Here is a 14,192-nt window from a genome sequence, read left to right on the forward strand (position 1 = left end):
TGTTCTTGCGACAGCACTTCAGCCCAGGCATGTGGCGAGGAGTCCGCCGGTCTCACGGCCCTCTGGGAGTGTGACGCCCTGAATTTCTACGGCCCAAGGCTCAGGAGCAGCCTCTGCCTTGGGGGAGAGAACCCAGGAAGGGGACATGTGGCACTCGGACCACATCCTGGTTCAATATTGTCACACAGTTTTTGTTGAAGAAAAGAATGGAAAATGCTGGCTCATCTAAATGTTCTCATGTTTTATTTAGGATGCTGAATTATTCACTACGGCTCTGAACCTCCAGTGATCTGGAACTAAGCTGCCCGTTCATCAGGGACGCCTCCTGGCACCACCGTTTCCTCTGCATCTCAGGGGGACTCCGGCTTGGCACTCCCGGCCCCCGAGACTCTGGCATCCAGGCTCCTCTGAATCAGCTCCCCGAAAAGAAGTCGAAGGAAAGCGGGTGGGGGCCTCATTCCCTGGTGACGTGAAACAGGAAGGTGAAAACATTCACACTGAAAAGGACTGCACGGCCCTGCAGCTCTGCAGCCCCGAACCCAGAGCCTGGGAACGTGGCCGGTGAGAATTGGGCCTCGGCTCAAACCTGGTGCAAGCTGCTGGCTTCTCGGGGAGGCGTGTCCGCTGCGTTGGCTTCTCAGGGAGACGCGTCCGCTGTGCTGGCTTCTCAGGGAGACGCGTCCGCTGTGCTGGCTTCTCAGGGAGGCGCGTCCGCTGCGCTGGCTTCTGGGGGAGACGTGTCCACTGAGGCTCAGCTGCTCCATGGCTCGGCCGGCACCTGGTCAACCCGAGTCTCCCCAGGGCAACCTAGACCCTCACCCTTAGGGAAGAGGCCCAGGAGCTGTGCATGTGGAGGTGGAGGTGGGCCGGCTGTGGCTGCCCTCGGACCCTCTGCAGGTGCCCTCTGATGGGATGCAGTGGAGATTGGCCTCCCACCACCCGCCCACGGGTCCGTTGGCAACTGTGTTGCCCTGATCCTGGGACGGCTCACTCAGTGTGAACTGGGCAGCCCTGAAGGGGACAATGGCCCTGCCAGGGAAATGCCAAGCTCCTAAATTATTCACGACATCTAGGAGGAGGGCAGAGGACCCAGGGGTTGGACAAGTTTCCAGGGGTGCTCTATGCAGCCATGTTCTATCCTAAATGAGTGAATTATAACAAGGTCTCATGCTCCCAAGAGGCCTCAGCCAGCACGGCCACACTGCTGCCCATACCCCTGTCCTCACCAGAGCTATCTATCCCAAGGGAATAGCCCCCGAGTTTCACCACCTATCCATCCACCCACTTGCCCATCCATCCACCCGTCTATCCATTCATCCATTCACCCATCCAGCCACCTACCCATCTACTCAACCATCCACCCATCCACCCACCCATTTATCTAACCACCCACCCATCCCTCCACCCACCCATCCACCCATCTACCCATCTACCTACTCACTCATCCACCCACCCACGCACCCATCCACCCATCTACCCATCCACCCATGCATCCACCCATCCACACACACACCCATCTTCCATCCACCCTCCCACTCACCCACCAATTTACCCATCCATCTGTTTACCTGCCTCTTCATCCACCCACCCACCCACCCACCCGTCCATCCATTCATTCATCCACTCATCCTGCTGTTCACTCAACAGACACATCCAGCCCCTCTGACTCCCGGGTACAATGAGGTGCGGAGATGAAACACATGCACGTTCTGCTCTCCAGAATCAAAGCCTCCAGGCGCGGCACAAGTAACTGACTCCTCAAACACCGAGATAAACGTCAGTGCAGAAGGGAGAAAGTATTTCCAACAAAAGAGATTCTTGTTTCTAGGTGTGAGCTGGGAGAGGAGAAACGAGCTCCCCGAGAGGCCACATCTGGGCTGAGTCCCACGTCAGAGAGCTCTGGAAGGCTGGTCCTGCGATCCATGCTTAGCCTGACTACTGGCCAACTGATCACGAAAGAAGAAGGAAAAGGCACTTGCAGTTGACTTTTCAAATGACAAACGTGATGCGACCTGAAGACCGTGAGCCCGCCTGCCTCCCCGCAAGGCCCTCACAGCTAGATTGCGGAGGTCACGGGCTCCACATTCTGTGCCGTGGGTTCAGCTCGGATTTCAAGGCAAAGCTGTTGTCCGTGAGCTCTGGGAAGCTCCCAGTGCACAGGCACCAACCTCAGGAGAGGACTCGAAACACCGCGCAGCTCACACACATGGGGATCAGAGTGTTCGCCTGAGCTGGGCGAGGCAGGGCACTCGCACAAGTTAGGAGGAGCAACCTGATTACCCAGACAGGCAGCAAGGGAGAGCAGAGGTCCAGGGTTCACGGCAAGCTGGCCCCCCAGGCTCACAGGGTTTGTGACAAGCTGGCCCCCCAGGCTCACAGGGTTCGCGGCAAGCTGGCCCCCCAGGCTCACAGGGTTTGTGACAAGCTGGCCCCCCAGGCTCACAGGGTTTGTGACAAGCTGGCCCCCCAGGCTCAGGAAAGGAGCCCAGGGCAGGACGGGCCTCATCTGTGCAATGCTGCACTGCAGCGGAGGGATCCAGAAGGTGCTGCTCTGAGTCCACACCGAGGGGACAGCATGCACCAGGCTTCAGTATTGCAGGACACCTGCTCTGGCTGGGCTGCGGTGCTTCTGGATACCCTGCTCTGGCTGCGGTCCTGCAGCACACCTGCTCTATGGGGGACAGGAACAGAGCCCGGCTGCCAGGCCAGCTCCTCCCTCTCTCAGGATGCTGCGTTTCCAGCACGAATCTGCAGTGATTCTTGAGAAGTTTCCAGCACGAATCTGCAGTGATTCTTGAGAACTACAAGCAAGAAAGGGGGTGGGCACTAGGTGGCTCCAAGGCCACTCAGACTCAGCCGGCCCCCAGCTGCAGCTGACAGCCGTGTGTGTCCAGTTCTGTGTTGCCGCTGGACAAGAGACATCCTGCTCACTTTTGCAAGCCAGCACAGTAAATCATTAATACATGTGAGCCTGTTTAAACCATTTACTTTTTGAAAGTAACATCAGGGTTTTAAAGGCAAGAATCGCCAGGAAGCGAGGGGCGGTTGGTAACTGTTGAGTTTTGTCCCCAGAACACATCGTAAGGCAGGCAGCAGGCCCAGTGGGGCACTGAGTGGCCTGGGGCTGGTGGACACGTCCCCTGCAAACCCCCACTGGAGCCTGGGCCTGCCTTGCTGGTGCAGAGGAGGCTGGTGCCGCTGGGATTCCTGTGAGGAGGTGGATGATGTGGGCCATGGGGCGTCACTGTGGCACCTGAGGGGCCCCGCTGGAGGAGCCAAGCGGGTGCCCCACGCCCTGCCCCTGAGGAGAGAGATGGGCGCTGCAGTCCTGGGTTCCCCATTCCCTTCTTTGCCAACGTCCGTGTGCCGAGGAAACCTGCCTCCCCAGCAGAACACATTCCCGCACCCCACCTGGGAGTTTCACTGCCCTGCGCGGCTCCCAGCGTGCAGAGCCCAGCCTGCGTCAGGCCACGGGCTGCCCTGTTCCCGGCTCCTCTTCCCCGAGAGCTGTGGGTCCCACCCTTTGGCTTCTCACTCGGAAGCAAGGCCTCGTCCTCCACCCGCCTCTCTCCAGGGCCCGCGTCTGCCCACACCGGCCTCTGCTCTGACGCTCTCCTGGGGGTCGGCTGGCCTCCCTGACCCACCCAGGACCCTCCCCACCTACACACTCCATGCTTCACGCTCGGCAGGGCCCTCCTTCCCTCTTTGTTTGGCAAAGGCTGTGTCGCCCCAGATCCCTCTGGCTCCCACACCTGTTCCTGCCCTCAGCTGGGCTTCACCGACGGAGCCTCTGAGCCCATCGCTGCAAGGGGGGGACCGGGGGCTCCTGCCTTGTCCTCCCCCAAGCTGGACCTGGGCTTCACAGGTATGCAACAGACTCTTGGCAAATAAACAGAAACCAAAGATTAAGGGTGTCCCCAAATGCCAAAATGCCACACTGTCTCTGCCGTTCCTGGACTCCGGAGGAAGACTCCCCGCCCGCTGGCCGCTGTGCACCTGCTGGCCTTGCTGCGTGAAGGGATGGGATGCAGGGTGTTTCTGCAGACCGGAGCCGGGGCCCCGGGACACCGTCTCGTGCCGTGTGGAGACCTCTCATGAGCCCTCCTCGTCCTCCGTGTGGGCACCGGTGCTGTCCCCAGTCAGGGCTGGGAACTGCTGGACAGAAGGCAGGGAGCCGGCGTGATGGGAGCTGCCGCATTCTAAGGTTCATTCCCTCGTGCTGATCAGATAACACAGGGTGTCCAGCCTCTCCAGGAAGCCCCAGGGAGCCTCAGGGAGATCGGAGGGCTCACCTCAAAAACCGTAGTCTTCATGTCTTGCCTGTACCTTTCCCAGTGTTATGGAAATGAGGCACTGGACGTGACACCCTGTGGTCCCAAAGTCAGGCGGGAGCGGGAGCCGGCCGCAGCCTCGAGGGACGCGGAGGGAGCCCCGTGCCCACATCACCGCAGTGCTACTCTGGGACTGCTCCCCCGGGTCTCACGGCAAAGGGAGATGGTAAAAATAACGTGGCCATAGATCCTGGACACCCCACAGGCCGTCAAGCCTGCTGTAGTGCCAGCTGCTGCCACTCTAGTTGGGCCCCTGCCGGCGTCTCCAGAGCTGACTTTGTTGTCGGCTGTGTGACCCTGAGACTGGCGGGAACAGACCGGTCGCTTTCCGAGGCGGGAGGAGTGAGAGCTTCACAGGCGGCAAGAGCGGATCTAGTGACATTTCCATTGTTACTTAAAAGCGATTGAATTGCTTGGGGCAAAGTTTTACGTGACTGACTTATGCTTCCTGGAGACAAAGGAGCCGATTTCAAGTTTTCAGAGACAGTAAGTGTTCAATTCAGGGAGGAAAAAAATCAAAAGCAGTGTAAAAGTAGGATGCTGCCTCCAAACTGCTCACTGATCCCCGAGACAACGCACGACACCTCGGAAACACTGAGGCGGCCCCGAACCAGCCAGGGTAGATGCTGTTCCGGCTGCAGGAGCGACGCGGACTCCGGCAGCCACGTCCGATCTAAGTCAACGGAACGGTGCCACCCGGCCCTCGGCAAAGCCCAGAGTCACCAAACAGCCCCTGGAGGCTTCATACCCCCAGAAAACCTCTGCCTGGAGACATGTTTAAAGGGAAACTTTGGGTTTTGGCTGTCATAGAGGAGAACGTGTGTTTCTAGCAAGATGAGGTCGTCGTGAGCCAGGGGCATTTTATCACCAGTCCCCACGTCTCGGCCCCGGTTTGGAGTACGCTCAGGTCACCATGAGCGCCTTCAGGAGGAGGTGCCTTTCTGTGAGCAGGAAACGCGAGGGCGCCCACCCAGCCACGTCTTTCACACTTTCATCCTGGCAACGGGAGTGAAGACCCTGGGACTGGAAGGAGCAGGAGCTCAAAGATCCTGAGGCTGGAAGGAGAAGGAGCTGTCCTCTCAGTGGTCACACCTGCAGGCTCAGCGGCCGGAGATCCAGGACAGTCGTCTGTGGCCCCACCTCCTTCCATTGCGACCTGGAACACCACTGCCCCGCGTGGATCCACAGGGTCCCGGGCACAGGCTGAGGCTAAGATGGGAGCAGCCACAGCTCTGGGCAGCCGCCCTGACACCCAGGGACCCACTGCACTCGGTGAGGCCCCGGTCGTGTGAGGCCAGCCTGGCGTTCTTGGAAGGTGTGCGTGTGTTTGCGAACCTCGTCTGTCAGTCACGGCTGCCGGAGGCTCCACTCCAGCTCACTCTTGCCGTGGTCACGTTGGTGTCACCGATTTCTATTTGGCTGAGACGTGCTGCAGACGGCCCGGCCAGGCTTGGGTTGTGAGTGTGGGTGGTCGGGGGGACGTTTCCCGGAAACGCAGGCGCTGGCCGGTGCCTGGGGAGGCCTGGACCAGCCCCACAGGGCACAGGCGGCCCCTTCCATTCCTGTGCTCGAGGAGGCAAATTGAAAGGTGCTGATTAAAGTGCCCCGGCCGGAGGGATACGAGGGAGAGGGAGTGAGGCTCAGACACCTGCTTGGCCATTTTGAGACCATCCTAAGCCCAAATCTCCACTGGGTTCCAAGGCCAAAGGGCTCCTGGGAACGTCCCCTGAGCAGTGACAAGAGCTCAGCAAATTCTTTACAAATAAATTGTTTTCCCAATGGCTCAGGGCAGGCTGGCCTCCCGAGGACTCGGGAGAATCTAACAGACGCCGGCGGGGCAGGAGGGAGGCAGGAAACAGTTCTCCTCCAGCCCAGAGCCGCCGCGGCTGAGGGATCCTTCGGTGGAAATGATTTCGAGCTGCCAGAAACCCAGAGTTGCCTGTGACAGGCGCATTTCTGAGTTTGTAGCTAATGATTCAAATTGAATTCTGCAGAGCAGTTTAAGTCTGTTTTCGCCGTGAGCTCTGCCACCCACGCTGCGGTGCTTGGACCACCGTCCTGAGGAGTGTGGTGTCCATCCAGACCCGCAGAGCCAGGAGCCTCAGACCCGCCAGGCACCCGGCTTTCCACGCGCTCCAGAGGCCGAGCAGCCACACCAAAACCCGTGCCTGTGTGAGCACCTCTGCCTCCGGACGACGGGGTGGGGGCTGGGGGCCGGGGCAGTCCCACTTCCAGGGCAAAAAGGGTCGATCGCTGTCCACCTTTGCCCTGCAACGTCAGGAGGCCGCCCGTGTATTCCAAAGAGGGTTCTCTCCGCGCAGCTCAGAGGACTCGGCTGACGTTGCCCTGGCGGGGTCTGTGGGAGAGCCCAGCCAGGCCGAGGGCCGACTCCGGAGGGCAGGACGCGTCGCCTGGACCCTCGGCGGAGGCCTCTTTCCACGGCGCTCATGCAGAGCCGGCCCTGCCAGCACTGGGGCTCCTCGTGGGTGACGGCGGGGCTCAGCGGCCCCCGAAGGACATCGTGGGGGTGGGACCAACCCATGACCCGAGCCTCTGCATGCTTCTGGGGGCTGCGCTGCAGGTCAGAGAGAACCGCGCTGGGGCTGGTGGGTGCCGAGAGACACCGGAGGGGAGGGAACGGAGGTAAGAGGCTGTTCTCGGCCTGCAGTCACGCGCGGGCAGGACTGACGTGGGGTAGGCCCCGGGGCCTCGCCTGCTGGGAGTGCAGTTTATGGGTGTAATGTGGGTACGTTCTCACAGTTTGTAAGCTCGGATGTCTGCCAAAGTGTCTGGAACGCCCAAACTTGATTAGACCAACCGCGTTGCGGTGTTCCAAGGAGGGACAACGTCATGAGCCTGGTGCCCCGACCTCCAGGAGAGCCGGACACAGGTGGATGCCGTCAAGGGACTGTAGAAAGAGGAGCCCCCAGTCAGCTCAACCTACTGGCTGAGACGCCGACTCACGAGGATGAGATACTCCCACTCAGAAGGGGACCCGGAGTTGGCCTGGCCTGGACGCTTTGGCCGCCAACCTCGATGCTGGAGGAACCATCCCCGGAGACCCAAGGGCCTCTGTGACCGCCGTGTGCCCGTCGTCATGAGATCCTGACCTTTCCCTAACAGTGAAAACGAGGAGCTGTGTGCAGCGGGAATGGGATAAATACCTACACTTGTTAGGAATTGTTTGTGTGCCAAGAAACCGTGGGATTCAGGCATTAAGCCACAGTGTCTCTGGTCCTCTGCTGCTTCACCGCTGTGCACGGCGTCGTCTCTCTAAACTGCTCCATGCATGGATCCCGGCACGTGCCAGGCGTCCCCCTCAAGTGTCTGTGCCCAGTCGGCAGTGGGGGCCTTGCTGAGGAGCTGGCGCTGCTGCCAGCCTTGCTTTCCGGTCCTGACTCCACGCCCAGGCCCACCGGGCGCCAGCTGTGACCACAGGCGACGTTCATGCAGCACCCAGCGCCCTGGCACCTGCCCGTCTGTCCCTGCTCCTCCCCCACCCCTCCCTCAACCCAGGGCTGGGACCGGGACTGCAGAGGGGCCGGCGGGAGGGCGGCCATCGCCACAGACAGTTTCAGGCTGGAGCGACCAGTCTCAGTCACCCCAACCAGCCTGGGGGGAGGTTCTGAGCATTTGGTTGGCTTTTTGGAACTGGAAGCACACGTTCCTACAGAAGCACTGGGGGTACTAGTAGCGTTCACAGCTCCCCACAGACACACACACCCTCGGAGAAGGTGTCCCGGGCAACAGCATTGCTGCCTCTGACGCCTGCAGGAGCATAAACAGCAGGGGGGAGAAGGTTAGAATACCTGGGGGAAGGTGTGTCCTCAGGAAGGTGGCCCGTCCCCGGGGAGGGTGGCTTAGATCCCTGGGCGAGGAAAGGTGTCCCTAGGTCTCCTGAGAGAAGGTGAAGCGTCCCCTGGGGGAAGAAGGTGTCCAGTCTCCTGGGGGGAAGATGGCCGTCCCCTATGGGGAGAAAGGTGGCGTCCCGGGGAAATTAGCCGTCCTGGGGAGAAAGGTGTCAGTCTCCTGGGGGAGAAAGGTGGCCGTCCTGGGGAGAAGGTGTCAATCCTGGGGAGAAGATGAGGCCTCCTGGGGGAGAAGGTGTCAGTCTCCTGGGGGAGAAGGTGGCCGTCCCCTGTGGGAGAAGGTGTCAGTCTCCTGGGGGAGAAGATGGCCGTCCCCTGGGGGAGAAGGTGGCCGTCCCCTGGGGGAGAAGGTGTCAGTCTCCTGGGGGAGGTGGCGTGTTACAGGGAGAAGGTGTCCCGTCCTCCTGGGGAGAAGGCCCGTCCTGGGGAGAGGTGGCTTGGGCTGGGGGAGGGTGTCCGGTCTCCTGGGGGAGAGGGTGGCTGTCCTGGGGGAGAAGGGTGTCAGTCTCCTGGGGGGAGAATAATGCGTCAGAAGGGGAAGAAGGTGGCCGTCCTAAGGGGAGAAGGTGTAACAAATCCCTGGGGAAGGTCAGTCTGGGGGAGAAGGTGTATCCGGTGGGGAGAAGGTGGCCGTCCTGGGGGAGAAGGTGGTCAGTCAGGGGAGAAGATGAAGCCGTCAGGGGGAGAAGGTGTCGGTCTGGGGGAGAAGGTGGCCGTCAGGGAGAAGGTGTCAGGGGAGAAGATGGCTGGGGAAGGTGAAATCCGGTGAAGTGTCGAAGTCGATAAGCCCGTCCCTGGGGGGAGAAGGTGGCCGTCCTGGGGGAGAAGGTCAGTAATCCAGTCTCCTGGGGAGAAGGTGAGAAGCTGTCCCCACAGGGGAGAAGGTGTCAGTCCCCTGGGGGAGACGGTGGCCGTCCCGCCGAGAGTCCCACTCTCTCGTTTGTCCTGTCAGGGCTGTGATGACTTCTGTCCACACGGCAGGAAAGGACAGTAGGGCTTCCACCGGCAGTTTGAGGGGCTGTGAGGGCAGGAGGCGTGAGTCCACACCCTGGTGCCTGGCTGGACCAGGGGCAGGCAGGGTCCCTGGATCTTGGGGTGAGGGGAGGCCCTGAGTTCGCTGGCTCTGGCTGGACTTCAGGTGGTCTGGGCCACTGGTCTGCGGCCGTGTGAATGGCCGGGCCCATCTGGTGCTGCTCGGACATGATTGGTCAGTGATCACCTATGAGAGCGTGGGCAGAGCTGGGGATCCCGCTGGGGAGGCGGCAGCTCCTCACATGCAAAGCCGTGTCTCTGCCCCCGCAGCCGGCACCCACCCCAGCGACTCAGGTCCTTGGGTGTTGGATGGGACTGCAAGGCGGTGGCCCCGGGCTCCAGACGGCACTTCCCAAAGCAGGTAACTGGATCTAGAACGTCAGAGGCCAGAGTTGGGTGCAGTGTAGGGGTCCCAGCCCATCTCTTCACTTGCAGATGAAGATGCTGAGTTCTGGAAGGTTCTGTGTTTTGCCCGAGACCCCCACCAGCTGCGGCAGAGCCCTTGCTTTCACCCGTTCTAGACTCTGGCTCCTCTGAAGGTCCTGGGATCCCGTGCCCTTCATGGGGGGTACAGCCTGCATGTCGATGTCAGGCGCCTGCCCAGTGACTTGGGGCAGAGGTTGGTGTTTCGGTGGCTCTGACACCCAGCCTGTGCCTGGCATGGAGCTTTGGTTAGTGACGCATGGACAGGTGCTGGCACCCCTTTGAAAAGCAGCTGAGCAGGGCACAGGCCCTCCCTTCAAATGCATCTGGAAGTAGCTGGGGGCGTGGACGGGCGGACATGAATTCAGACTGGATGCCCTCTGGAACAGCCACGTGTCCAGCCACTGTGGGCACAAAGGGGCGGGTGCTCCCAACATGCAGGTGTGTCCGAGGATGACCTTGAACCCAGGTTGAAGTTCACACGCTGTTAGCTGCTTGGAGCATGGGGTGCCCCGCTGACTGGCCCAGGTCTGGGGCAGCCCCGGCCATTCTGAGGATGAGGGACCCCGTTTCTGGCTTGTGTTACCTGCTACTGGGAGGACAGTGTCTTCACCATGGTGGACTTTGCCTTTATCCTGGACACAAATGTCACAACTGCCCTTGGGGAGGTCGGTGGAGTCCCCCCATCCCCCCACCCCACGCACCACAGAAGGGGCCCCGGCTCCACCTGGGCCATGTCCCCTCGGGTCCTTCCCTCCAGCTGGTGGCTGTGTGAGGTGGGGTGCGTGCACCCAATGGCTACTCAGCAGCCGCCCCACCCACACGAGGATGCCACCGCCGCTCCGGGAACCAGGACACCAGCTGCACAGAGTGCGAGGCAGGTACCTACATCCCAAGGGCCCCGCCTGCAAACCAGCTCCGGAGGCAGCACACACCCAGCGTGGAAGGTGCCGGAAAGAATCTCAGGTGTGTGCCTGATGCATGTTTACGCTGCATGAAAAGGAAAACATTTCAAACCCCAAGCAACCTTCACCTTTATCTAAATCTGGAAAAGTGTATTTGTTCATTTATTCAGAAACAGCGTCTCTTGGAGGCAGCCTCGGCTGTCACTCGATATTAAACTGTCAGAAAGAAACTCCAGCCTCGTAGCTCAATAAACCGTGTGGAACAAAAAAGAAATCACAGGCTCTTTTATAGATTTTACAAAAGCAAGATGATGCGTTTTTCAGGATACAAAAATCCCTTTTTTCTCTTTTAAGAAAACACACTGTATAAAATCACAGTGCTAAGAATCAGATCAACAACCTGGATTTTAATGTGGGGGAAGAGCGTTCAGCAGAGAAATCCTTTTCTCCCCAGAGGAGAGCTGCAGACACCAGAGACGGTCCTGGGGCACCAGACGTGCCGCGGCTCCTGGAGCGTGTTCTGGACTCTGGCTCTGGTGGGGGAGAGACCCCTGGCTGTGAGGACCCCCAGCTGACAAAGAGGACGGCCCCTGGGCCTGGGGGGTGGAGGTTCCACCGGGTCTTCCTGAGCGCCTGGTGCCCCGTTCTGGAGCCCTCCACCCCCAAACGTTTATGTAGCAGCAGGAGGGCAGGTCCCTGCACTCGGTCCGGGTCACCACGGTCACTGTCACCACCCTCCTTGCAGGTCCCGCTGTCCTACTAGACCCCCATGTGGCATCTGTGTCTACTAGACGCCCATGTGGCGTGTTGGCACCTGGCGCCCGGAGTGGCTGGGGTCTCTGTGAACGGAAGTGGCGCATGGTCATACACGAGAAATGGTTGGACCCCCTCCTTGCCGGCTTCAGGGTGTCCTCAGAAGCTGGCAGCCCCGGCCAGAACAGTGCAAACTTTTCCAAAGTGGCACTGCCCCACAGGTGCCCTGCATATTCCAAAGACTCAGGGAACTGCACGCGGCCCCCTCTGCTACATGGGGGACAGGGAGACCCGCAGGGGGTATCGTGACCGGGAGCGTGGTGACCAGGAGCGTGGTGATGGGGAGCTGGTGACGGGGAGCGTGGTGACCAGGAGCGTGGTGATGGGGAGCTGGTGATGGGGAGCTGGTGACCGGGAGCGTGGTGACGGGGAGCGTGGTGATGGGGAGCTGGTGACGGGGAGCGTGGTGATGGGAGCGTGGTGACGGGGAGCTGGTGACGGGGAGCGTGGTGACCGGGAGCTGGTGACCAGAAGCATGGTAACGGGGAGCGTGGTGACAGTGACCGTGGTGACGGGGAGCGTGTCTGCCACCCAGGCGAGTTCCCAGTTCTTGAGCCTTGGAGGGGCCAAGGGATGAAGGGGGATGACGGCGAGCTCCACCTGCGCCCGGTCCAGCGGGAAGGAAGGAGGGAAGGAGAGCCGCGGGGGCCGCTCGCTGTGTAACCTCCCTCCTGCCCTCGAAGCCACGCGTGGGTGCGGTGCCTTCCCTGACGCTTCCTTCCAGGGGTGCGGACTCTGCCGCGGAGTCTGCAGGCTGTTTGACCTCCCTCCTGAGCCCCCACTTCCCCAGCCTCTCGTAGCCCTGCGGAGGGCCCAAAAGGCGACTTCTGCCAGTGCTTAACACAGCCGAGAGAGCACAGAAACCTCTTTCCACCTTTCCAGAAAGCAAACCCAAGTACTCTTGTCCCTGGCCAAAAAAACCCTCCCAGGGCCCCCACCATTTCCAGAGCGCAGGCCCAGACACCGCTGCCAGCACATACCACGCGTGAGTTTACGCATTGGGAGGGGCCTCCACAGGGTCTCTGTGGCGTCTGTCCCCCCACCCCTCAGCATCGTGCAGCAGGAACCTCTCCTGTGTCCTGGGCGCCCCCTTCCCAGTCGAGACCCGCCCAGGAGCACCTCGGGCCGCCTGCCGGAGGTCCGTGTGGGCCTGGCCCCTCCAGGGAGCTTGCTTGAAAGACGCACTGTTTTAATTAACTAGAAAAATGTCTCGCTTTGGCTTTTCGGTAAATATTTCATTAGTGGTGGCATCGTCGACAATACTGCTCTCTGCAGTCTCCGGGAGTTTATGTTCACCTAGAGGCCCATCCAGGGACAAGACGCCAGGAAAACTGTAACACAGATCAGGACAACTGTGGAGGATCTGCCCTGCGGTCCCGACACGTCCGTCCTTACAGCTGCACTGAGGGCAGGTGCACAGGAGAGGCCTCGGCCTGCAGTGGACGCCCAGGACTTCCTTCCACTGGAGCTGGCCTGGCCTGCAGGGAGTGGCGTCTCTTCCTGCCTAGAAGCAGCCCGGGCCTCCCAGAAGCCAGGGAGGGGCTGGGGCTGGAGTGTTGGACCCCCACTCATCACGCGAGCCGTGCCATCTCTTCTGTCTCATCCCCAGCAGTGGCCTCGGAAGCCTGACCCAGCGAGCAGGCCTCGGGGACCCGCCCTGCTCCATCCCGGTCCCATCGCCAGCACCATTGGCTGCCTGAACCTCCTGGTCCCTCTGCAGCCCTCGCTGTCTTGAGCTACTCGCAGCTGAACTGTGCCGAGACCAGCTCGGCCGGGGAGGCCCTAACCCAGCAGCGCTGGAGGAATTAAAGACACACACACAGAAATGTAGAGGTGTGGAATGGGGAATCGGAGTCTCACAGCCTTCAGAGCTGAGAGCCCGAACAGATATTTACCCACATATTTATTAACAGCAAACCAGTCATCAGCATTGTTTCTATAGACATTAGATTAACTAAAAGTATCCTTTATGGGAAATGAAGGGATGGGCCGAAATAAAGGACTAGGTTGGGCGAGTTAAGTGCAGCAGGAACACGCCCTTAAGGCACAGATCACTCATGCTATTGTTTGTGGCTTAAGAATGCCTTCAAGCAGTTTTCCGCCCCCGGGGGCAGGCCGTGTGTTCCTTGCCCTCATTCCTGTAAACCCACAACCTTCCAGGCCGGCGTCAGGGCCATTGTGAACATGTCACAGTGCTGCAGAGATTTTGTTTACGGCCAGTCCTGGGGCCACTTTATGGCCAGATTTTGGGGGGCTTGCTTCCAACAGAGCTGCCTCTTGGGTCCCGACTTCCCCGCCACAGTGACCCTGACTGACCAGGCCGCCTGGCATTGCACGCACTGAGAGCTCCGGGACCCTGAGCTTCCCCAGCCCCGCGCCTTCCCCGCCTCCTCGGCGCCCCTCACATCACCTGTGGGTGCAGCTCAGACCCAGGCACAGCAGCTGCGTCGCGGGTTCGGGCCTGCTCAGACCCTGCCAGGCCTCGTCTCTGCCCTTGCACAGGCCTGGTTTGGCAGAGGCTCCACTGGAAGCCAGGCAGGAACCTCTGGAGGCATCCACCGTGGTCTTCACCGTACCTCCGTCCTGACGCGTCCTGCCCAGTGGCCTTGGTTGCTGGACGTGGCCTCCTGGTGTCTTAGACCAGAGGGTCCTGCAGAGCCCACTGTGGCTGTCACCCCACGGTCCCGGCAGTTGTGGGTTTCTGGACAGGATGAGGACGCTCACATCAGACAGGCAGCAGGCCCTGGACACGCCTCCAGCCCGAGGCCTGGAGCCCTGGGGTGGGGGTGCTTGCTGGAGGCAGGGCCAGGCGTCGTGAG

This window comes from Papio anubis, chromosome 11, assembly GCF_008728515.1.
Source record: "Papio anubis isolate 15944 chromosome 11, Panubis1.0, whole genome shotgun sequence".
Classification (NCBI taxonomy): domain Eukaryota; kingdom Metazoa; phylum Chordata; class Mammalia; order Primates; family Cercopithecidae; genus Papio; species Papio anubis.